Source organism: Polypterus senegalus, chromosome 10 (assembly GCF_016835505.1).
Source record: "Polypterus senegalus isolate Bchr_013 chromosome 10, ASM1683550v1, whole genome shotgun sequence".
Taxonomy (NCBI): Eukaryota; Metazoa; Chordata; class Cladistia; order Polypteriformes; family Polypteridae; genus Polypterus; species Polypterus senegalus.
In genome coordinates this window covers 55,607,956-55,627,325 of record NC_053163.1, presented here as the reverse complement: position 1 = coordinate 55,627,325, position 19,370 = coordinate 55,607,956, and the positions used below count along the sequence as shown (strand labels likewise).

General features: G+C 38.9%; 1 protein-coding gene across 5 annotated transcripts in view; it reads right to left on the bottom strand.

The window, feature by feature from the left end:
- The window catches only part of mid2 (midline 2), an 846,826-nt gene that overhangs the window by 223,834 nt on the left and 603,622 nt on the right, over positions 1–19,370 (bottom strand). The window lies entirely within an intron of this gene.

The following is a 19,370-nucleotide window of genomic DNA, read 5'->3' as shown; positions in this document are numbered from 1 at the left end:
ACCGAGACCTGGGATTAGAGTAAGAGGTTTTGAGAATAATTGATTAACCAAAAATTTCACATTTTTTTCTTCATTTATTGCAAGCAAGGCTAGTGTTAGGCTAATTAAGAAAGGATATTATTAGTTGTAAGTAGTATTTGTGTCATGAGTTTGAATTAACCCTTTGCTCACTGAGACAGCATTGGTCAAACAAAATGCACAAAGTGCCTCACATCCCAAACAGAAGCAGATGTAAAAAAAATTAACCCACATCATATTAAAAACTCACTATTTCCTGTAAAATTTAAAGTAGGACAGTCAACCTCTGCTGTGTTTGATCAAGTGGGTAAGAACTTTAGCAAAGCTGCTGCACATAATGGCTACGACAAGGGCTGTTAAAGGTATAACACCAAAGAATAAAAAAAATGTATGTGCCCTTTTAAATTTCAAAACCTGGAATAAATATGGTTACACTATAACTTGGTGATAATAAACAGCGCATGTGTTGAACAACTTTGATTTTTCTGTGCTCCTTTTTAATTCTCTGGCCTTCCTTTAAGGTTGGGGAGTCAAAATGTTTGTCAGAAGTAACAGGTGAAAAGAAGGAACCAGAAAAGTCCTCCGCAAGGCACAATCACACATGCCATCATACAGTGTGGGACACTTACTTACATGAAGGCATTCGAGTTTATCAAATCTGCACTGTACTTTGGATTGTATGAGGAAACTGCAGTTCTCACAGCAAAACCACACCATGAACATCAGGCAGCTTCACAGCAGAAGATCAGACGTGTTCCCATGTATTGCGCTGGATAACTCAGGCTTATTTATTTATTTATTTTCAGAAGCCAACAATTCACATGGATGTGACATATATGTTCTCTTCTTGGAAGGAATTTAAAGCCTTTTCTTAGCAATCTTTGTGGTAGGGTTCACATTCCATTTCAAAAAATATCCGGTGAGGTTGTGTAGTAGGATGGGCCACAATCAGTTGTTTCAGTATCTGTATGCACCTTACCTCTTCTACTTAACACTGGCTGGCTTTTCAAATATCCAATGGGTATAATATAAGATTAAAGTTATTTCCCCAGTACTTCTAAAATAACACTGGCATTACCACAAAATGCTGGCTTACTAGCAAGGGTGGCATTGTGCTGAAAAAAGGGCTGACAAAAGTATGCCCAGCAGCAGAAATCACATTCCTTATTCTTGCACTTGACACATTAAAAAATTGTTACACATTTTAAATGGCTGTACAGAAATGAAATATCATGTGGTTTAATTTTGTGTTGTAGTTGTGGTTAATTTTCTCTATCTTCTGGAGACAGTTCATTTTCAGACTAAGTCAGTCTACTGGAAATGATATTTTCTTAAACACCACCCTTTCCTCTTCTGAGTAGTAAATGTCACGAAATTCTTCGAATGAGGCTGCTACGTTTAGCTCTCCTATTTTAAGGCCCTAAGACATGTCTACATACTAGTGACAAGCAAGACGCTGAAATGGAGAAAATAATCTCTGTCTCGGCTCCTGCAAGGTCACACAGGAGTTCGATATGAATGCTGTGAAGGAGCACAGCAGCTGAATAAATCTTCAACTACTGAATGATTTTGTGGCATGTCCCGCATGTGGAGCCAGACTCAAAACTGTTATGCTAAGCACTTGCTTGAATATAGTTTACTTCCAGACATTTCCTAAACCTAGAATGTCTGTTATCATCAGGGAACCATCCTGGCATGTAGGGCACTGCCACACATATTGGACCACTTTAAGGTCACCAGTTCACTAAACATGCAATTCTTGGGGATGATGAAGGAAATGATAATATTAAACTACCACTAGCAGAACATACAAACTCCTCACAGATATTTAAAAGCGCAGTTTTTGGAATTGTCAGACAGAAGGGCTCAATACTGTACTGCTATCCCACCCAGACACAGAAATATTAAAAGCTTCCTCCAGTGCAAAGAGTCATTTGGTTCAATTAATAAGTGGCAGAAACAACAAAAGTGAGTTCAGAGTGACAAAGAAATATTCAGGTTTTATGATAATGAGAAGCACTGATAACAAAGATATAATGGGGACTCCATTGCCTTCTTATATAATTAAAAAGGTCTATGTCTCGGCTACAGAAGTCTTCTGGGCTTTGCTACTTTGCACTGAAAAAAGTATAACATTGATGTTCATTCAACGTAAATTTTCTCTTTCAAGCAACTTAAAATCGATCATTTAGTGTTGTAACTTGAAATATTTGGTTTCAGATCTCAATCAAAATAAAAAAAAAACTGTTTGTACCAAAGTAAGTTATGGTGTAGGGAATAAACATAAAAATCCTACTTCAGTTAACCTAATATTTTAGGTTGTTTGTGTGCTGTGTGGAAGAGGACATTTGTATATTTTTACAGTCGAACTTTCCAGCGTGCTGGCTTTCCAACTGCCAAAAATGAAGAACGCTTTCCTGAGTGGAGTGGATGTGGCTATACAGGTCTGGTCATTTTCAGCAGCAGACTTTTATAACGGAGGATTTCTGGTAAGTAACCCTGCTTCTCAACTGTTAAGTTTTAATTAAAAGTATAGGAACTCGTAATAAAACATACTTTCAAGAAAGCTGTAGGAAACATTTAATAATTTTTTGTATATTTAAGATTTACACTGCAAAATGCTAGTGTACTTCCACAAGATTTTCAAATAAATATAAAAAGTACAGCTTTGGAATGTGTTATGTTCATAATATTTCTAATAGCATAAAAACAGGTTATGACCAATAAACTATTTTAAATTGCAACAACTTAAAAAATAGATTTACTTCAGTATAAAACATGTGAATTGCATCCAATTACTCTAAATGATTTGCCTGAACTTAAAAATTGTGGGTTTAATAAGATAAAAAGAATTGTATTGATTCAGAAAATATTAAGTTTGAATCATTACCTTAATTATTTCAAGTTGAATGGAGGTTATACTTTTTTTCAGTGTGAGAGAAGATAAACAAACAATGTGCTACTGGATTCAGATCCCCACCTGGTCACCCCCAGAGTTTACATGTTCTTCCCATATCTGCACACATTTTACTTTACATGTAAGGTTAAATGGTAACTCCTTAAACTGACCCTTAATGACTGTGTGCCCACTGTGAAGGACCAGCGTCTTGTGCCCAATGCTGTTGGGATATGTTAGGGGGAAGAGTAGAAACAAAAAGATGTATGGAAAGACAAAGTGAGTCAATCCACTTTACCTGATCTACTCATTTAGACTCTTTAAGAGAGAGCAGATATTTGGGCTCAGATACTAGCTGATGAACAGCATGGTGGCAGCACAACAGGTAGCACTAATATTGCAGGCTCATTAGTTTATTTCTAGTTTTGATGGCTTCTAACTCATTTGGTTTCTCTGGGTTTTCTCGATTGACTCTGCTTTCATTTGACTAACTGGAAAAAGTCTAAATTGACCCTGTCTGGTGAAGAGTGTGAGACTGGTGCTCCAATCAGGGCTCATTCCGCCACTGCCAACAGAAGCACCCATCTCTTGCTATCCTGAAAAAATTAAGCTGTTGATATTCTGACATACTAATGATCATAATTTAAAAAGCTTGTGCCACAAGTTAGGAAGCATGCATGCAGAAATCATCTTCCAAATGTTATGTAACATTACACCTTATGCACTTTCTGACACTCATTGGGACCCTGCTTTGACTGATCTTTTTGAGGCAAGATTGGTGCTGTTCAACTCAGAGGATGCTCTACAAACATTTGAGCTCATCTTTATGCTTCTTGTATTTGCCCAAATCAGTTCACTGGCAGAACTGATGAATGGAAAGAAGATTATTGCTGATCTTTATGCAATAATGGCCTGCATTTTTACTTGAAAATAATTACTTTAGTTTGATGAGCAAATACCTCAAAGTTTAAAATGTAGTAAACATCAATCAGTCAGCATCATGCTGGACTTGCCACTAATGGAAGATCATCTAAGCTACCAGCAATAAGGAGATTAAAGAGCAAAAGATCTACAAGCACACTGCTACTTTTGTTCACATTTTTATTTTATTTCACTTTTAAAGTTAAGTTCAGTGAACTGCCACAGTTGTTTAGCACCATATTTTTGTAGTCTTAATAACAGCGTACATGATACACACTTCAGTCAGAACATTAGTTCCAGATATAAAGATATGATTCTGTCTAGAAATCATTTTTGCTACGCTACGCTACACCACAAGTAATGCCATTCGACAGATTATAAATGAAAACAAAGGCCCACAAAATAAAGATGCATGCCAACGAATGGTGGCACAGATTTTTTCAGCTGTTCCATTGACGCATACTTTATGTCCCTGAAGGGGAAAGGAAGGAAAAGACTTGCTACATTTCATTTTCAAAAAAAAAAAAAAAAAAAAATTAGGCTTCATCCCACCAACTACTTTAGTAAAGATAGACTCTCTGAAATTTCTATTTCCATTCAGGTCATTATTATATAGTGGGCCTGCAGATTTAAATAGAAAATTTTGAAAAAGTTGTACTGAAAATATAATTTTACAAACAAAAAAATAACAGCTTGATAACTCTTCTTGGCTAGAAGTGCTTCTGGCCCACCCCTGAGCCACCGATGACTGCTGCCTGTTTCTAAAAGCACTTTCTGTGCACTCAGCCACATGAGATATTTGTAGTGCCTTTAACCTACTGCTTAAAGGCTGGTAACACATCACCCTTCTCTAACATTCACATTCATAAACACTTCTTTATTCAAATATAGCTACTCCTCCTCTATAATTAGCCCTTCTGGCTGTCGGTTTTAATGGTTGAAATACATCAAAACACTCCAAGAGCAACCGTCCAACATCAAGCACAAATAAAAAAAATACCAAAATTGCCGCCTTCTCCTTAGAAGTGGATGCTTTGCATAAAAAACATTTTTTTTCTTTGCAAATCATCCCATTCCTTACCCCTCAAAACAGCTGTTTTTTTACATTTTAAAATTACCCGTCATGATATTTTAAGTGGAAATGCTCTGAATTTTAATTTTAAACTGATGCATAGAAAAAGCATATGGTATATTCAATTTATATGCCCACTTATGTCAATAGATGGGGACTAGCCCAGCAGCACTACAAAGGGGTCAGCCCAAGATTATATGCAAGTCCACCACACGGTACCCACACCTGTGAATAAGTATATGATAAGTCTCAAAGGAAAATCACGCAGACTAAATGAGAAGATGCCAGGACTCAGGAGTTGTGAAGCGGCAACACAAGCTACTAAGTCACCCCAAAGTCCTATTGGTTAATTCTTATTTTAAAAATGAATACCTATTATCTCAAAGTGATCAAAAAACCACAGATCCCCCATAGACATGTGTGCCAGATTATCTGGCGATTCCAAACTGACACTGTGCAAGGAGAAGTGTAGATTTGTAAGCTGAACTAGCTTCTTCTCCAGGGCTGGCTTCAAATGATTGACAAATGCTTCAGGGATGGGCTCCGGCCTCACCTTGACCCTGAAGTTGAATTAAGGTAGGTTTGAGAATGTTGTGTTAAACGATGTATTGAAAACACCCACAAAGTAAGAGACATACGAAAACTTACTAAAACATTTCTTCTTTATGTTCACAGATCATCAAATTACCTTCTCATTGTAGTCTCATTCAGGTAGCTGCCATTTATTTTCTGCCCTAGTGTTAAATGTCAGGGGCAACCTCATAGAATTTCAGAGTTCATGCCATGTCCTCAAAATTCTTTGGGCCACCGCCATACAGTTTTCTTGGGTGAACTACTGTTCTCCTTCTCAACTAAATCTATCTCTAAATGTAAAGAGATGGGCACCCATAGCTGTTCCTAGACTGCCTGTTACTATATCAGTCATCTTGGATAAAAAATGCTGCGTCAATTCCAGACTCCCAACACACGTCTCTCTTCCAACATACCCAATGTACGCAGCTGTATGAGAGCTAGCAATCCTAGTTGAGCAGCTTTTTTCACATTAGGCTTCTGAGAGTCATTTGCTAATGATTATTTTTATTTATGAAATAAAAATATGAGATATTGGGGACATGTATATTTTGCTAACCAAAAGACCTTAAAAGTCTCAAGGGTCTCAACTTCTTTGTCAGACTTCTTATTTTCTGAGTGTTTCTGCTCTTGGATACTCTTTACCAAGTAAGCAACCTATGAAAAGAGCAACAAAAGTCTCTTCAAAAACAAATGAATTTGTAAATAGCCTAAGACCACATACTAAAAGCAACCACAACAGACAGTTTAATGGGCATGACATAGGTTAGCTGCTTAACTCCCAAATTTCCTTCCTCCACCCTTGGCCATTACCAAGACTGAGAAGTTTTCTTCTAATTGCAGCCGCCTCCAGCTCCTTTCATTCCTCCTTAAGCCTCCCTCTTTGCTTGGCACCTCCACCCTTACAGCCATACATCACCTTATCCAGTTTTCTGCCACGTTTCTCTACCTCTTCATGTGACTGTCTGCAACCACATTAATCTTTCTCTGAATTCTGAGGGTCCACATATGCCACTGCACCATCTCAGTGTCTCGCAGCTCTCCTTCATATAGGGTCATATGAAATGTAGTAGCTTTTTATTCTTGGCTTTGACAGCTCTTAGATGACTTGTTTACTCCAAGACCAGCAACTGATCACTTCTGTAAATCACCGTTAACTAATCTGAAGGGCTAGGAACTCTGATATGAACAACACTTGCAGAGAGCACGACTACGGCTATATTACGCTATGGTCATTAAATGACAAGCACTCATCACACCTAGGATTTTATGCAAAACACTTTACTGAAGTGCTCCCATTTCATCAAAATCTTGATGTCCGAAATCTGTTTGGCAAATTAAAACATAAATTACATTAAAATGGCTGTAACTGTGCAGTTTTTGGAGCATTAATTGCTTCTCAGCATTTTGCTCTCATCTCTTTTGTTCTGTTACAATGTAAAAGAAGGCAATTTGCGATGAGTAGACTCAGCGGAAAATGCTAATTCATTCACTGCTGGATAAAATGTGAGGTTTTTTTTTTTTTTTTTAAATTCCTTCTCTCTTTAGTCTGCTGGCTCCCAATAACCTTATAAAAGGCTAAAATGCATTTGTAGAAACCAAAAAGTTTATTTCTTGATCATCACCTTATTGACCAAAGCAAAGTCTCTGCGTAGAGAAAATGAATTGACTGAGGGCAAAATCACAAAGCAAAACTCAGCCGAGGAATGGAAGCTTGCATGGCGTGGTAAAACCTATAAAGTTTCTTCAAGTAGAATTTCAGTTTACAATCAGAGATCTGTCTTTGGTTAACAGATTGATGCAATGGAAAATTATGTGGGGATAAGGAATGATCTTGGATATCTATAGTATACTTCTTTGATTGTAGTTAAGTATGAACAAGATATTTTCAATAGACTTCAAAACTGGCACAATACAAGTTTGTGTGTGAAGATGCAAAGTATTAGACAGGAGTTTCACTTATAGCTGGAGCCAGCCAGATGCTCAAACCTGCCAAAATCAGCTACAGCTGTCAACAGTGACCCCAATATGGATCAATAACGATCAGAATTGGGGTCCTATCACGTATGTCCTTAATGTCCATTCCACCCTTCATTTACAAAGGCTCTTCTTACCTTTTGGTGATATTTTTCGACTTGTGCACTACGTAAGATAAAACAAGTGGCACTATAAAGGTGCAATGAGTAGTAGGGCTGTATCAGAAAACTTTCATCCAAATCTCAAATGAGGCCCCCACTGTACAGAGTTAGCTTTTTTTTTTTTTAACATAGGTTTTCTTCTAAAGTCTAAACATACAGTGACAGTGTTAGGTATGTCTGGCCTTGGGAATTTAGGAATGTATACAATGCATCCGGAAAGTATTCACAGCGCATCACTTTTTCCACATTTTGTTATGTTACAGCCTTATTCCAAAATGGATTAAATTCATTTTTTTCCTTAGAATTCTACAAACAACACCCCATAATGACATCGTGCAAAAAGTTTACTGGAGGTTTTCGCAAATTTATTAAAAATAAAAAAACTGAGAAATCACATGTACATAAATAAGTATTCACAACCTTGGCTCAAAACTTTGTCGATGCACCTTTGGCAGCAATTACAGCCTCAAGCCTTTTTGAATATGATGCCAGAAGCTTGGCACACCTATCCTTAGCCAGTTTCGCCCATTCCTCTTTGCAGCACCTCAAGCTCCATCAGGTTGGATGGGAAGTGTCGGTGCACAGTAATTTTAAGATCTCTCCAGAGATGTTTAATCAGATTCAAGTCTGGGCTCTGGCTGGGCCACTCAAGGACATTCACAGAGTTGTCCTGAAGCCACTCCTTTGATATCTTGGCTGTGTGCTTAGGGTAGTTGTCCTGCTGAAAGATGAACCGTCGCCCTAGTCTGAGGTCAAGAGCGCTCTGGATCAGGTTTTCTTCCAGGATGTCTCTGTACATTGCTGCAGTCATCTTTCCCTTTATCCTGACTAGTCTCCCAGTTCCTGCCGCTGAAAAATATCCCGACAGCATGATGCTGCCACCACCATGCTTCACTGTAGGGATGGTATTGGCCTGGTGAAGAGTGGTGCCTGGTTTTCTCCAAACGTTACGCCTGGCATTCACACCAAAGAGTTCAGTCTTTGTCTCATCAGACCAGAGAATTTTGTTTCTCATGGTCTGAGAGTCCTTTAGGTGCCTTTTGGTAAACTCCAGGCGGGCTGCCATGTGCTTTTTACTAAGGAGTGGCTTCCGTCTGACCACTCTACCATACAGGTCTGATTGGTGGATTGCTGCAGAGATGGTTGTCCTTCTGGAAGGTTCTCCTCTCTCCACAGAGGACCTCTGGAGCTCTGACCGAGTGACCATCAGGTTCTTGGTCACCTCCCTGACTAAGGCCCTTCTACCCCGATCGCTCAGTTTAGATGGCCGGCCAGCTCTAGGAAGAGTCCTGGTGGTTTCAAACTTCTTCCACTTACGGATGATGGAGGCCACTGTGCTCATTGGGACCTTCAAAGCAGCAGAAAGTTTTCTGTAACCTTCTCCAGATTTGTGCCTCAAGACAATCTTGTCTCGGCTGTCTACAGACAATTCCTTTGACTTCATGTTTGGTTTGTGCTCCGACATGAACTGTCAACTGTGGGACCTTATATAGACAGGTGTGTGACTTTCCAAATCATGTCCAATCAACTGCATTTACCACAGGTGGACTCCAATTAAGCTGCAGAAACATCTCAAGGTTGATCAGGGGAAACAGGATGCACCTGAGCTCAATTTTGAGCTTCATGGCAAAGGCTGTGAATACTTATATACGCGTGCTTACTTAGTTTTTTTATTTTTAATAAATTTGCAAAAATCTCAAGTAAACTTTTCACACGTTGTCATTATGAGGTGTTGTGTGTAGAATTCTGAGGAAAAAAATGAATTTAATCCATTTTGGAATAAGGTTGTAACATAACAAAAAGTGGAAAAAGTAATGCGCTTTGAATACTTTCCGGATGCACAGTACCTCTCAGGGTGTATAGCCCATCAGGGTTGGGTATGTTTAGCTGTGAACATCAGCTGTCCCTCGGAACTCGATCCACAGATTAGGGTTAGGGTTAGAATATCAGCATGGGCGCCATGCAGTGGGCTGGTGTTTCATCCATGGCTGGCTTCTGCATCACTTGATCTAGGATAGATAAAAGTATATGCGACAAATGGAAGCATGGTAACAGGGTGCTCAAGGTGAGGCTTGTTATACTCGAGTTCTGCCCCACAATTTAATTACTTGATAAACAATGTATAGCAAACAATTATAATTTGTTACTTGTTGTTTGGAAAAGTAACATTTCTAAAAGCATTTTTGACCTTTATAAATTAGTTTACAACAGCAATGCAGTGACACGTGTCATCGGTGTCAATTCTACACTGAGTTACTGTCTCTGAGGTATTGTGTGCATGTGGGTTTTCTCTGGGTACTCCTACATTGAAATGATACGAATATTAACCTGGCTAGAAACTCTATCTGGCACGAGCATGTGTGGATGTGTGCATTAGTGTGTCCAGTAGTGGACTGCCTTTTGTCCAGGCTTCATTCATGAGGTGCATCCTCTGCTGCCAGGATACCCTCGACCTCCCCATAGGAGCATGTAATGGAACCCGTAAATTTAGAAAAACAGACTTATGGATTAAAGATGGGTTTATTGTAGGAAATTAGTTATCAAAAAAATTCACAGTTGGAAAAATGATGACCTACTTAGCAAAAGTTCATTGTTACAAAATCAAATTCTGGTATGGTCGCTTATGGGCATGCAGGGTTTCTTTCCAAACAAATACCTGGCTCCCCATCCTGGGATGCAGCTGGCTTATCCTCTGGCCCCCAAGACCAAGTACTGAAAGAAAATGGTGAATAAAAATGACTGAAAAATGAGAAACAGCAAAGGAATATTTGAGAAAAAAAGGTCTTATTGTTGTAAAATAACTTAGCAGTGCACATGAAGCGACTAGACATGAACAAATATCTTTATGGTCAGCTCATTTCCTAGCTATTTAAAGGCATTCGTGAGCAGCATGAAGCTGCCCATTGTGATACAATAAGACGTGAATATGATCCAGTGACTGAAAACAGAAATGCTGAACCTAAAACCTAGATAACAGAGGCTTGAGTTTTAGATCAAGACAATAAGAAATGGATGAGAGTAGTATTGGAGCACAAGGATGACCCCATAGCATAAAGGTAGAGGAATTGACGAATGTAGTGAGGACAGAACAATTATTCTTCCTTGGCTGCTTTTATTTACTTTGTGCCAGACCCATTTTTTTTAACTTATTATTAAGTAGGAGTTCCTTGTTTGTAGAAAAACAACTGAACAATACTCAGAAAAAAGTTACTGAATTTTCACGGAATTAAAAAATGTATTCAATATAAACGCTGTTAAAATACTCTCTTCTTTATCATTTGCAACATGATCCTTAAATACTGAGCACTGGCAGAAAGGAAAACATAGTTCTTGTGCTTAGTTCTGCATCACTCTGGAAAATGAAACATGATAGCCCTTAGATAAGCGTAGATGTTATCTGAAGCAATTCCCCAGGGAATGCAAAAGTTTCTCTGATCTGGTTAAAAATGACCTTTATTCGACCATCCCAATTACAAAACAATGATATAGCAGAGTTTAGAAAAGTTTAACAATCAAGGCTGTGAAACAAGACACATTGATTTCTTGCCCAGTTTAAAGCAATTATCTTAATCAGGGCTGGAGGAATAAACAAAAGGTTCAGATAAAGAATTAAAACTGCAACTGTGCTGTTATCAAGGTTACATTGAAGGTTACAAATAAAACAGCACTAAGCAGCAGAACCTGGCTGGCAAACTGGATAAATAGATGGCTGATATTTGACTAAGAAAGCACAATGATAAAGAACTAGTTTGTAAATCGAGACACGGTAATAACAGAGCCAAAAGAAAGGGGCCTTCATCTAGGCAGTAATAAAAACATTTGTCAGAAATGAATAAAAGCAAGCTACCAAATTGGGATGTATAATACAGTGCAATAAGTGGACCAAATGCTGCAAGAACATCCCATGCTTTGCAAGCCAGTGTGATAAAGGAAACACATCCAAGCACTGAGTAAAACACTGGGCTAAACATTCACCCATTTTTTAACCCACTTCCTCCATGATATGTTTTGAGGAACTGAACACATGCTGGCAAGTTAGCTGGCGACTCTACAAAAACAAAGAATGAGTGAATGCACAGATATAGCCTGCAACCAAGGAAGGTCCCTGATTTGCTGACCTTTTAAACTAGCAAAAGGAACATCTAAGAATTGAGAGATAAATGTATCAGATTTGATATAAAGATTACATCAGCCTTTCCACCGTGTAAACATTCTCGGAAACTGTCTTCCGTGGCGTTCGCCTGTACATCAGTTTTAGCTCATTGGATGTTTTCAGTTAACATCTTTAATTATAATCAGTTTCAGTAGTTTTATGCCAGACATTGTTATGTATGTGTCAGATGAATCCTTACAGTCCACACAATAAGGGGCTACTGAATAGCCTGGAGTGAGGATTCTAAGGTTACAGATGATCAGCACTTTTTTATTTTTTTAACAGCACCTCATTGTAGACTGTTCAAGGAGATGTTCACATCTCTTGCTTGAATTCTGAATACTTTATGCAGAAGTTAGGGTCAAAATGTCTAGTCTGGTCATTGTCTTTGTGGAGTTAGAACAATCTACCAGCATCTGCATTGGTTTTTATCATTATACTCCATTTTTCTTCCCACATCCAAAAGACAAGTGTAAGACAATTTGGCAATTCTAAATTATTTAATTTCAGAAATAGAGGAAGCCAAAGCCTACACTGGCAGCATAGGGGAGAATGCAGAACCCAATGCTCATAAGGTACAATCAAGCACACCATCCAGACTCACCTGGAGCTAGTTTAAAGACTCCATTTAACTTAATATTAGGGCAGAGGCCATGATCGATTATATTTTCTTCATCGCTGTAACAGACAGAAGCATTTCTCAAATGCGTGGAGCCAAGTAGCTGCAGAGGTCTATATGTGTTTGTATATCTGTCTCTTTTGTTTCTGCGCTCATTACAATATACAGATTACTCATTAAATTTCAGTTCCCATGTGCTACTGAGCTCCTGCAGCAATTTCATCTTTTTATTTTCTCTCAATGTCAAGTCTTTTGTTCAGGTTCTTTTGCTCTCTCCCTGAAACCCCAGCAGTTCAAAGTGTGTGGACAGGAGAAATTCGGGGCAGTGTTTTTGGAAGACCCTGTTCGCGTCGGCTTTTCAGAGGCAGATTTTGCTGTTGTTCACTACAAACATTTTAACAGGTTTCTGAAAAAGCATTATTTGTCTGGCCCTGTGAGACTAGGGATATTCAAACTGTGTGATACAACACTATCAAACTATGTACCATTGATACATTTTCTAAAGCAGATTCCAATCTCCAGGAAGACAAAGCATATCTCAGGATTATGATGCACAATACTGTACAGGAAGCAGACCTGGATGGGCACACTCACTCATACACAAGGCCAGTTCAGAATCACTAAATAAGATAACATGAACTGCACATCTTTGAGAAGTAGGAGGAAAACCAGGGTACAGCAGACAAATCCAAACTGACCCGATAAGAATGTGCAGTCTCCACGGAGGCAGTGGTTGGGTCAGGATTTGAATCCTCTCTCCTGCAGTTGCAAGGCCGAAGAATTAAGCACAGCACCACTGAAATGGTGTGTTTCTCAGATCATATTTATGATTAAAAAATGATAAAATAATCCAATGCTAGGAGAGTTTAAAATCTAAATAATTTCATCAATGGCTGCCCCAAATTCTTCTTTAGATAACTCTTAAGAGCTTCTACTTTTAATGAGACATGAACCTAGCATCCACTTAGAAACACATCTGCAGCAATCAATGGTTTGCATTCTCCATACCTGTCTCATTAAAATCTTCTTTGTGATCCTCTAAGAGGAAAGGGCCATGGCACTACTCAGCACAATTTACTGTTACAGCCACTCTTTTTATTATGCAACTGAATTTATTTTAGTTCAGGACTTGGCTTGCAAAGACTGGGCACTTTAATAGTGAGGTAGCCCCTACTGTATCAGAACTGTGCAGCAGAGATGGGGCGTCAAATTAGCTCCAGGACATCCAATAATTGTTGCAAATTATTGAGCAAAGGAGGTCTGCTCGTACTATTTATACTACGTCATTCCACAGACTGATTGCAATCAGGTGGCTTGGGAGGCCAAACTGAATTTGCCATGATGTTCCCGGACGCCTTTACTGCTCTGTTATTATTACTAACCCTAGTGTGTGCCAAAAAAACCTACAACATTAAATATTCCCAACACTGCTACCTTCAGTTTACACTGCTGTCAACTAGCATAAGACCTCCATGGACTTGTTCAGTTTTCACCGCATGCTGATTTCCCCTTAGGCTGAATTAGCATTAACTGAGATTCCATATCATGATTTCCTGTTTGTGTTCCTTATCCTGCTGCAACCACACCTTCTTGTTTGTTTCTGGCAGTAATGGAAATTCACTGCGTCATCAGCTGTTGTTCACTCTTATAAAGTATGGTGAATTGTGCATTCTGACATACCACTTAAATAAGTGGATTGCTTATTCCTGATGCACCCATGACACAGTTGTAAACTGAAACCACAGCATGGTCTCTGCTCTTTACACATTCATGCTAGACTGCTTTACACCCATGGCTACTGTGCCATGCTCAAATCAATCATTTGTCTTGAACATTCCCATCTGTCAATGTTATACACTCAATGTTTTGAAACCTTCTTTGATGGATTACAAGTGAATGGCAGGTGTACCTAATAAAGGGGCCACTCAATGTATTGCTCTGCAATGTCTAATCGGTTTCATTTTGATTATTACCCTCGATCTTTATAAATTTCTAAATGACAACACTAGACCTGGTTGAAACTTTTCAATCACTCTGCTTCCGTTTGCTGATGGAAACTGCGACAAATGGCAGATGGATCAGGTTTGCTCCTGGGGATAACAGGTAGAGAACTGGGAAGTACAGTAATTATGGGGTTTGGACATTAAGACTTCTTGTGGGCTGGATGGTGGTTGTCTTTAAAACCTCTACTACTGTACCAGCAAACTTCCAGTTATGGTGCAGACACACTACTTAAGGAGCTTTATTAGGTGAAACTCGGTCATGATTACTACCCCTGGCCCAACAGCTTGCTTTACTGACTGTCTAAAACAAGTTTGCTTCAAATAAATGTACAATTGAAACTTTTTTAGGAGCAGAAAAAATTACCTTCATCTATTCAGTGAGATATTCCTTTTGATACTGCCATTTTGTTACCTGATAGCTACAGATGTTTATGTCAGGTGAATCATACACCAGTCATGTGAACCTTAAAGGCATGCTGATTTACAATCTGAATGCATGTGAGAAAGAAAATTCATCAACATTTCAGGCCTTATCAATTACAAGCCTAATCGATTTCACTTCACTTGCAAACAAATGTGTGTGAGTGATATGATCAGAATATTCCCTTTGCAGCTTGGAATAGCAATAAATAACACTTTGATTGTAGCTAGAATATATAGCACACCATAGTAGCCATCTTCTGGTGAAGTCAGTAACTAGGAGGCCAAGGTAGTGGACTTTTAACCACAAGACTGCAGTGCAACTACCAACTATCTAATCTTCCTGTGAGATCCAAATCAAATATCATAACCACTGTAACTTGTGTTCCAGCTTTTCAGAGTAAAGGGTAAGCAGCTATACTGTAGCAATGCATTAGCCAGGCACCTTGACAATGTTTGCTCTTCCGGGGTTTCACTTCATTTCAGTTTTAAACTAAATCCTAGTTCCATGGACATTCTCAGGTCCAAATTTATTAAAACATGTACAGAGTACTGGGAAATTTTGTAGTTGTACCGTATGTCCAGTTCACTGTGGGGTAAGTTCCTCCATGGTGTCCTGGATTGGCCCCTGGGTCTTCTCGTAGTGGGCTGTGCCTCATTCATTCCTAATGTGAACGGTCCAGGAGGATTTTATCTACATGCCCAAATAACTTACTCCTGTTATTCATCAGGAGAAGAAGCAGATCTACTCCAAAATGCTCTCATGTTGCTGAATTACTCAGTCCATCACTCAATGTGAACCTGGCAACAAATGCACATAAACCATATTTTGACCACCTGTACCATGGTCACTATCCAGAGCTTGTGACAATAGGTGAAGTTGGGGATGTAGCTCAGAGACTTAATCTCCTCTTTGCCAACATGGTCTGGCTTAACACCGTCAAAAATCTTTTCCTTCCATGAACAAGACCCCAAGGTACTGGAGCTTGTCTCCTACAGGGCAACTGCTCACCCATTACCTGCAGGGATCAAGCAAAAGAACCATGAACTCAGATTTGGAGGTGCTAATGTGCCGAAAAATCTGTATTTCTGATAATGCCATGAGGAAAATGAAATCCATAAACAGCATAAATGTAACCTTTAGATTCTCGGCCTATGACCCATGTATCCAGTTACACCAAAACAACTGAGTGGAAAGGCTATACAGGCTCACTATCCATAAGACAAAAGGTGAGGGAGCAATGATAGATAAATAACAAGAGAGTAACAGAAAAGTGAAAAGATCCAGATATACAGTAAGGCTATAGTGCATTCATTGTGATTTTTAATTTCTCATCTGTCTACAGAAAATCCACTCAGAACAGATGCTTTTTTATTCACACACACACACACAAGGCCATCATTGACAGAGACTTCAGCACTTCATCTTAATCTCTTCAATGCAACTCTCGTCACTCTCGACTCTCATATGATGATGGCAGCTACACAACAGACAGATTCAGAATCTGCCATGCCATCACGACTGCAGCCTGCAGCCTTAACATGTGTCATTTACATTCCTGAAATGGAAAAGGCGACACAATGCACTTTGTCTGGGAGACACAGGCAGCTAACATTTACAAACCACAAGATCGGCCACACAGACACAGTGCGGTTTGATTTGCATTCTGGTGTCAATTATGATTTTCACATTACAAAAAAGGATATGCATCTAAACTGGGTAGTTTCATTTGTTATATCATTAACAGCATAAGAGCTCTTTTTATCTCAAAAGAGGTACATATTTAAAACTCAATTCAATTATTTTATACTAGCGACCGGGAGCCCGATTGAATCGGGCTACAAATTCTATGTTTGTGAAATCCATACTTTCTCTGCAAAGAATTGTTTTTTTAAGTCCTTGAAATTATTTTGTTATCATGGTACTGATTTGTGCTTAAAATAGACCTTTTCGGCCGATGTAATGAAGGGCTTCCTCTTTAAACGGGGCTGCGAGACATGAACTCAGCTATTAGGCACACCTCATTTGATTTTTTCCACCAAACAAATTTTCAAATCAAAACTTATTTTATTACTCTAATCAGAGTCGGAGTAATAATTATGTTGGCGTGGTCATTTTAGATCTGAAACTGGCTAAAATTTAAACAATGACTGTTGTTAATACCCAGCCGTCATTATTCAGTTTGCCAATAGATGTCAGAAGAACGGATGCCAAAACCGAACTGGCCAACGATATATTTCGGCGTACCAAGCAAATGGCGATACGTTCTAAATTTCTTATGATTCTAGAGCTGTCGAAGGGTTTAAGTCAATCGACGACCAAACCAACGTTCCAAAAAGCAAAATGTTAACTGCTTGAACCAACACCAACTTACTCTACTCGGCCATCCAGCACTCGAACATTCTTAGCCAATCATGCAATACTGCGTCTGCGTTTGCCACGTTATGTTCTAACTATAGAGGCAGAGTCCCATTGCATGGTTCTAAATTGTATTAAGTATTGATGTGAACGCCATACATACGGACAGTATCAAATTATATATAAGGATGGTGCTTTGCTACACCCCCCCCAAATATAATTTATACTTTCACACTTTCATGTATTTACAATGAGAGCCCACTGCAATAATGCCATCTTAACTCTCTTGACTTGAATTTTAGCCTGAGGAGTTCCAGTGTCAATACACCTTTTTGCATGCTATGAGCAAAATTATATCTCACTAAAATGAAATCCTGCACAGAGGGAGACAGGTTTCGTCCCCCCTAGGTAAATTTTGTCTTTGGCTTTTAAACATATAATCCATTTTCAAAAGGCAAGGCTAATAGAATGTGATAGGTTTCCTATAGCACCTTCCCAATCATCCAATTGCCAAATTTAGCACAAGTGATAATGTGGTGTGTTCACGGTTCGGCACCCTTCAAGTGACAACACCTAAGAACTGCAGACAATGAGCTGCCATACCTGGTAATGCCTGCTTTAGGATACATACTACTTTTCAAGTGTATAATACATTAAAAGTCTGACTTTTTCATGTGCACACTTTACCAATTTAAGTGACCAAACATCCATCCATCAACTTTGTAACCTACTTAGTCTATTTCAGGGTCATATGATGCTCATATCTATCCGCACAGCACTACATATAAAGAAGAAGCATACCGCAGAGTGGACGCCAATGTACCACAGGGCAAACCACCAATATGGAGGCATCGGTTAATGTTATATGTATGTCTTTGAGATATATGGAGGAAAGGCAGAATGTCAAAAGGAAAGTTCACACTTGCAAAGGGAGAAAATGCAAACTCCACACAAGCAGAAAATGGAAAATTCACACCGAGTACTATGGAGTTGTGAATCAGTAGTGTTAATCAATGCACCACCAAGTGTCCCACTATGTTACAATTCAGGAGTCTGTGGACCTATGAGGCGTATAAATGTGTGTGTGTGTGAGACTGGGCATTCCATACGGAGTTGGATCCTGCCTTGACTTGAGCCGATGCTTTGCTACCTTTGACTTTTAATTGGTTTAAGCAGATTTGAGAACGTTATGCTATGCCAGGTGTCCTACTGGTTAGGCTTGAAGTACAATGAACGAGTCAGAGGTCTGGTCCAAGAACCAATCCACATGTACAGAAGTCATAGGAGAAGACTGTATTTTAAAACACGGAAGTACCACAAAAAGAACTCAACACAGGGTATAGCATCACCTCTTGATATCCCTCTTTCTTCAGGAAAGTTTAACAAATTTGCCAACTTAATCCGAGTCTTTTATTAGTTATCACTTCATTTAAAATGTTATTGGCTTACAATTATAAGGCATGTAGCTAAGATATAGTGGGTTGTATAATGGATGTATGGATGTTAGGCTATTGTCAATTTGCAACTGTCCCAGGAGTTACTGCATGTTAAAGAATAACGTTGGTATTTTTCAAGTCAAAGTTATTTCTTCACAATCATAGAATCTATTAATTTAACACATAAAACTGTATTCTGAAGTGAAAAGTTTTTTTTAGAAATTCTTGAGTATTGATCCAAGTTTTGAAATTACATATATATTGCAAAACATCGTATCCATGTTGTTTCAAAGAAGAAAAGGGCAAAAAGCAAACCACTGTTGTGAGATTCAGTCATTTTAAAAGAAGACCGGCTGTGAGGCTCATATCTTTACCAACGCCTCTGTTCATCTTACTCTGAGGTACCATTGCTGTCTCTGCTCTGAAGATAGCTAGAAAATAATACAAAATAATAATGGGGAAGAAAAAAAATCACACTTATGATCGCATGTATCTTTTCACTATAAGAAAGATACTGCCTGCTCTAGCTGGACTGAAAAAAGATACACGTGCTTCACTGAGAGAAAACGTTGAGGTTGTGTGACAGGCAATGAAGCGAACAGATATTACAGGCATACATCCGGAGCTTGAACAGGAGAAAGCCACCATGTCGTATCGGCTCATACTGCCCCTCCTCAAACCCTGCACACATACATCTAGCAGTCAATCTTCCTAATCTACTCCTATACAGGAAGGTGGTTGCACCCACTGCAGTCTTACCTAGCA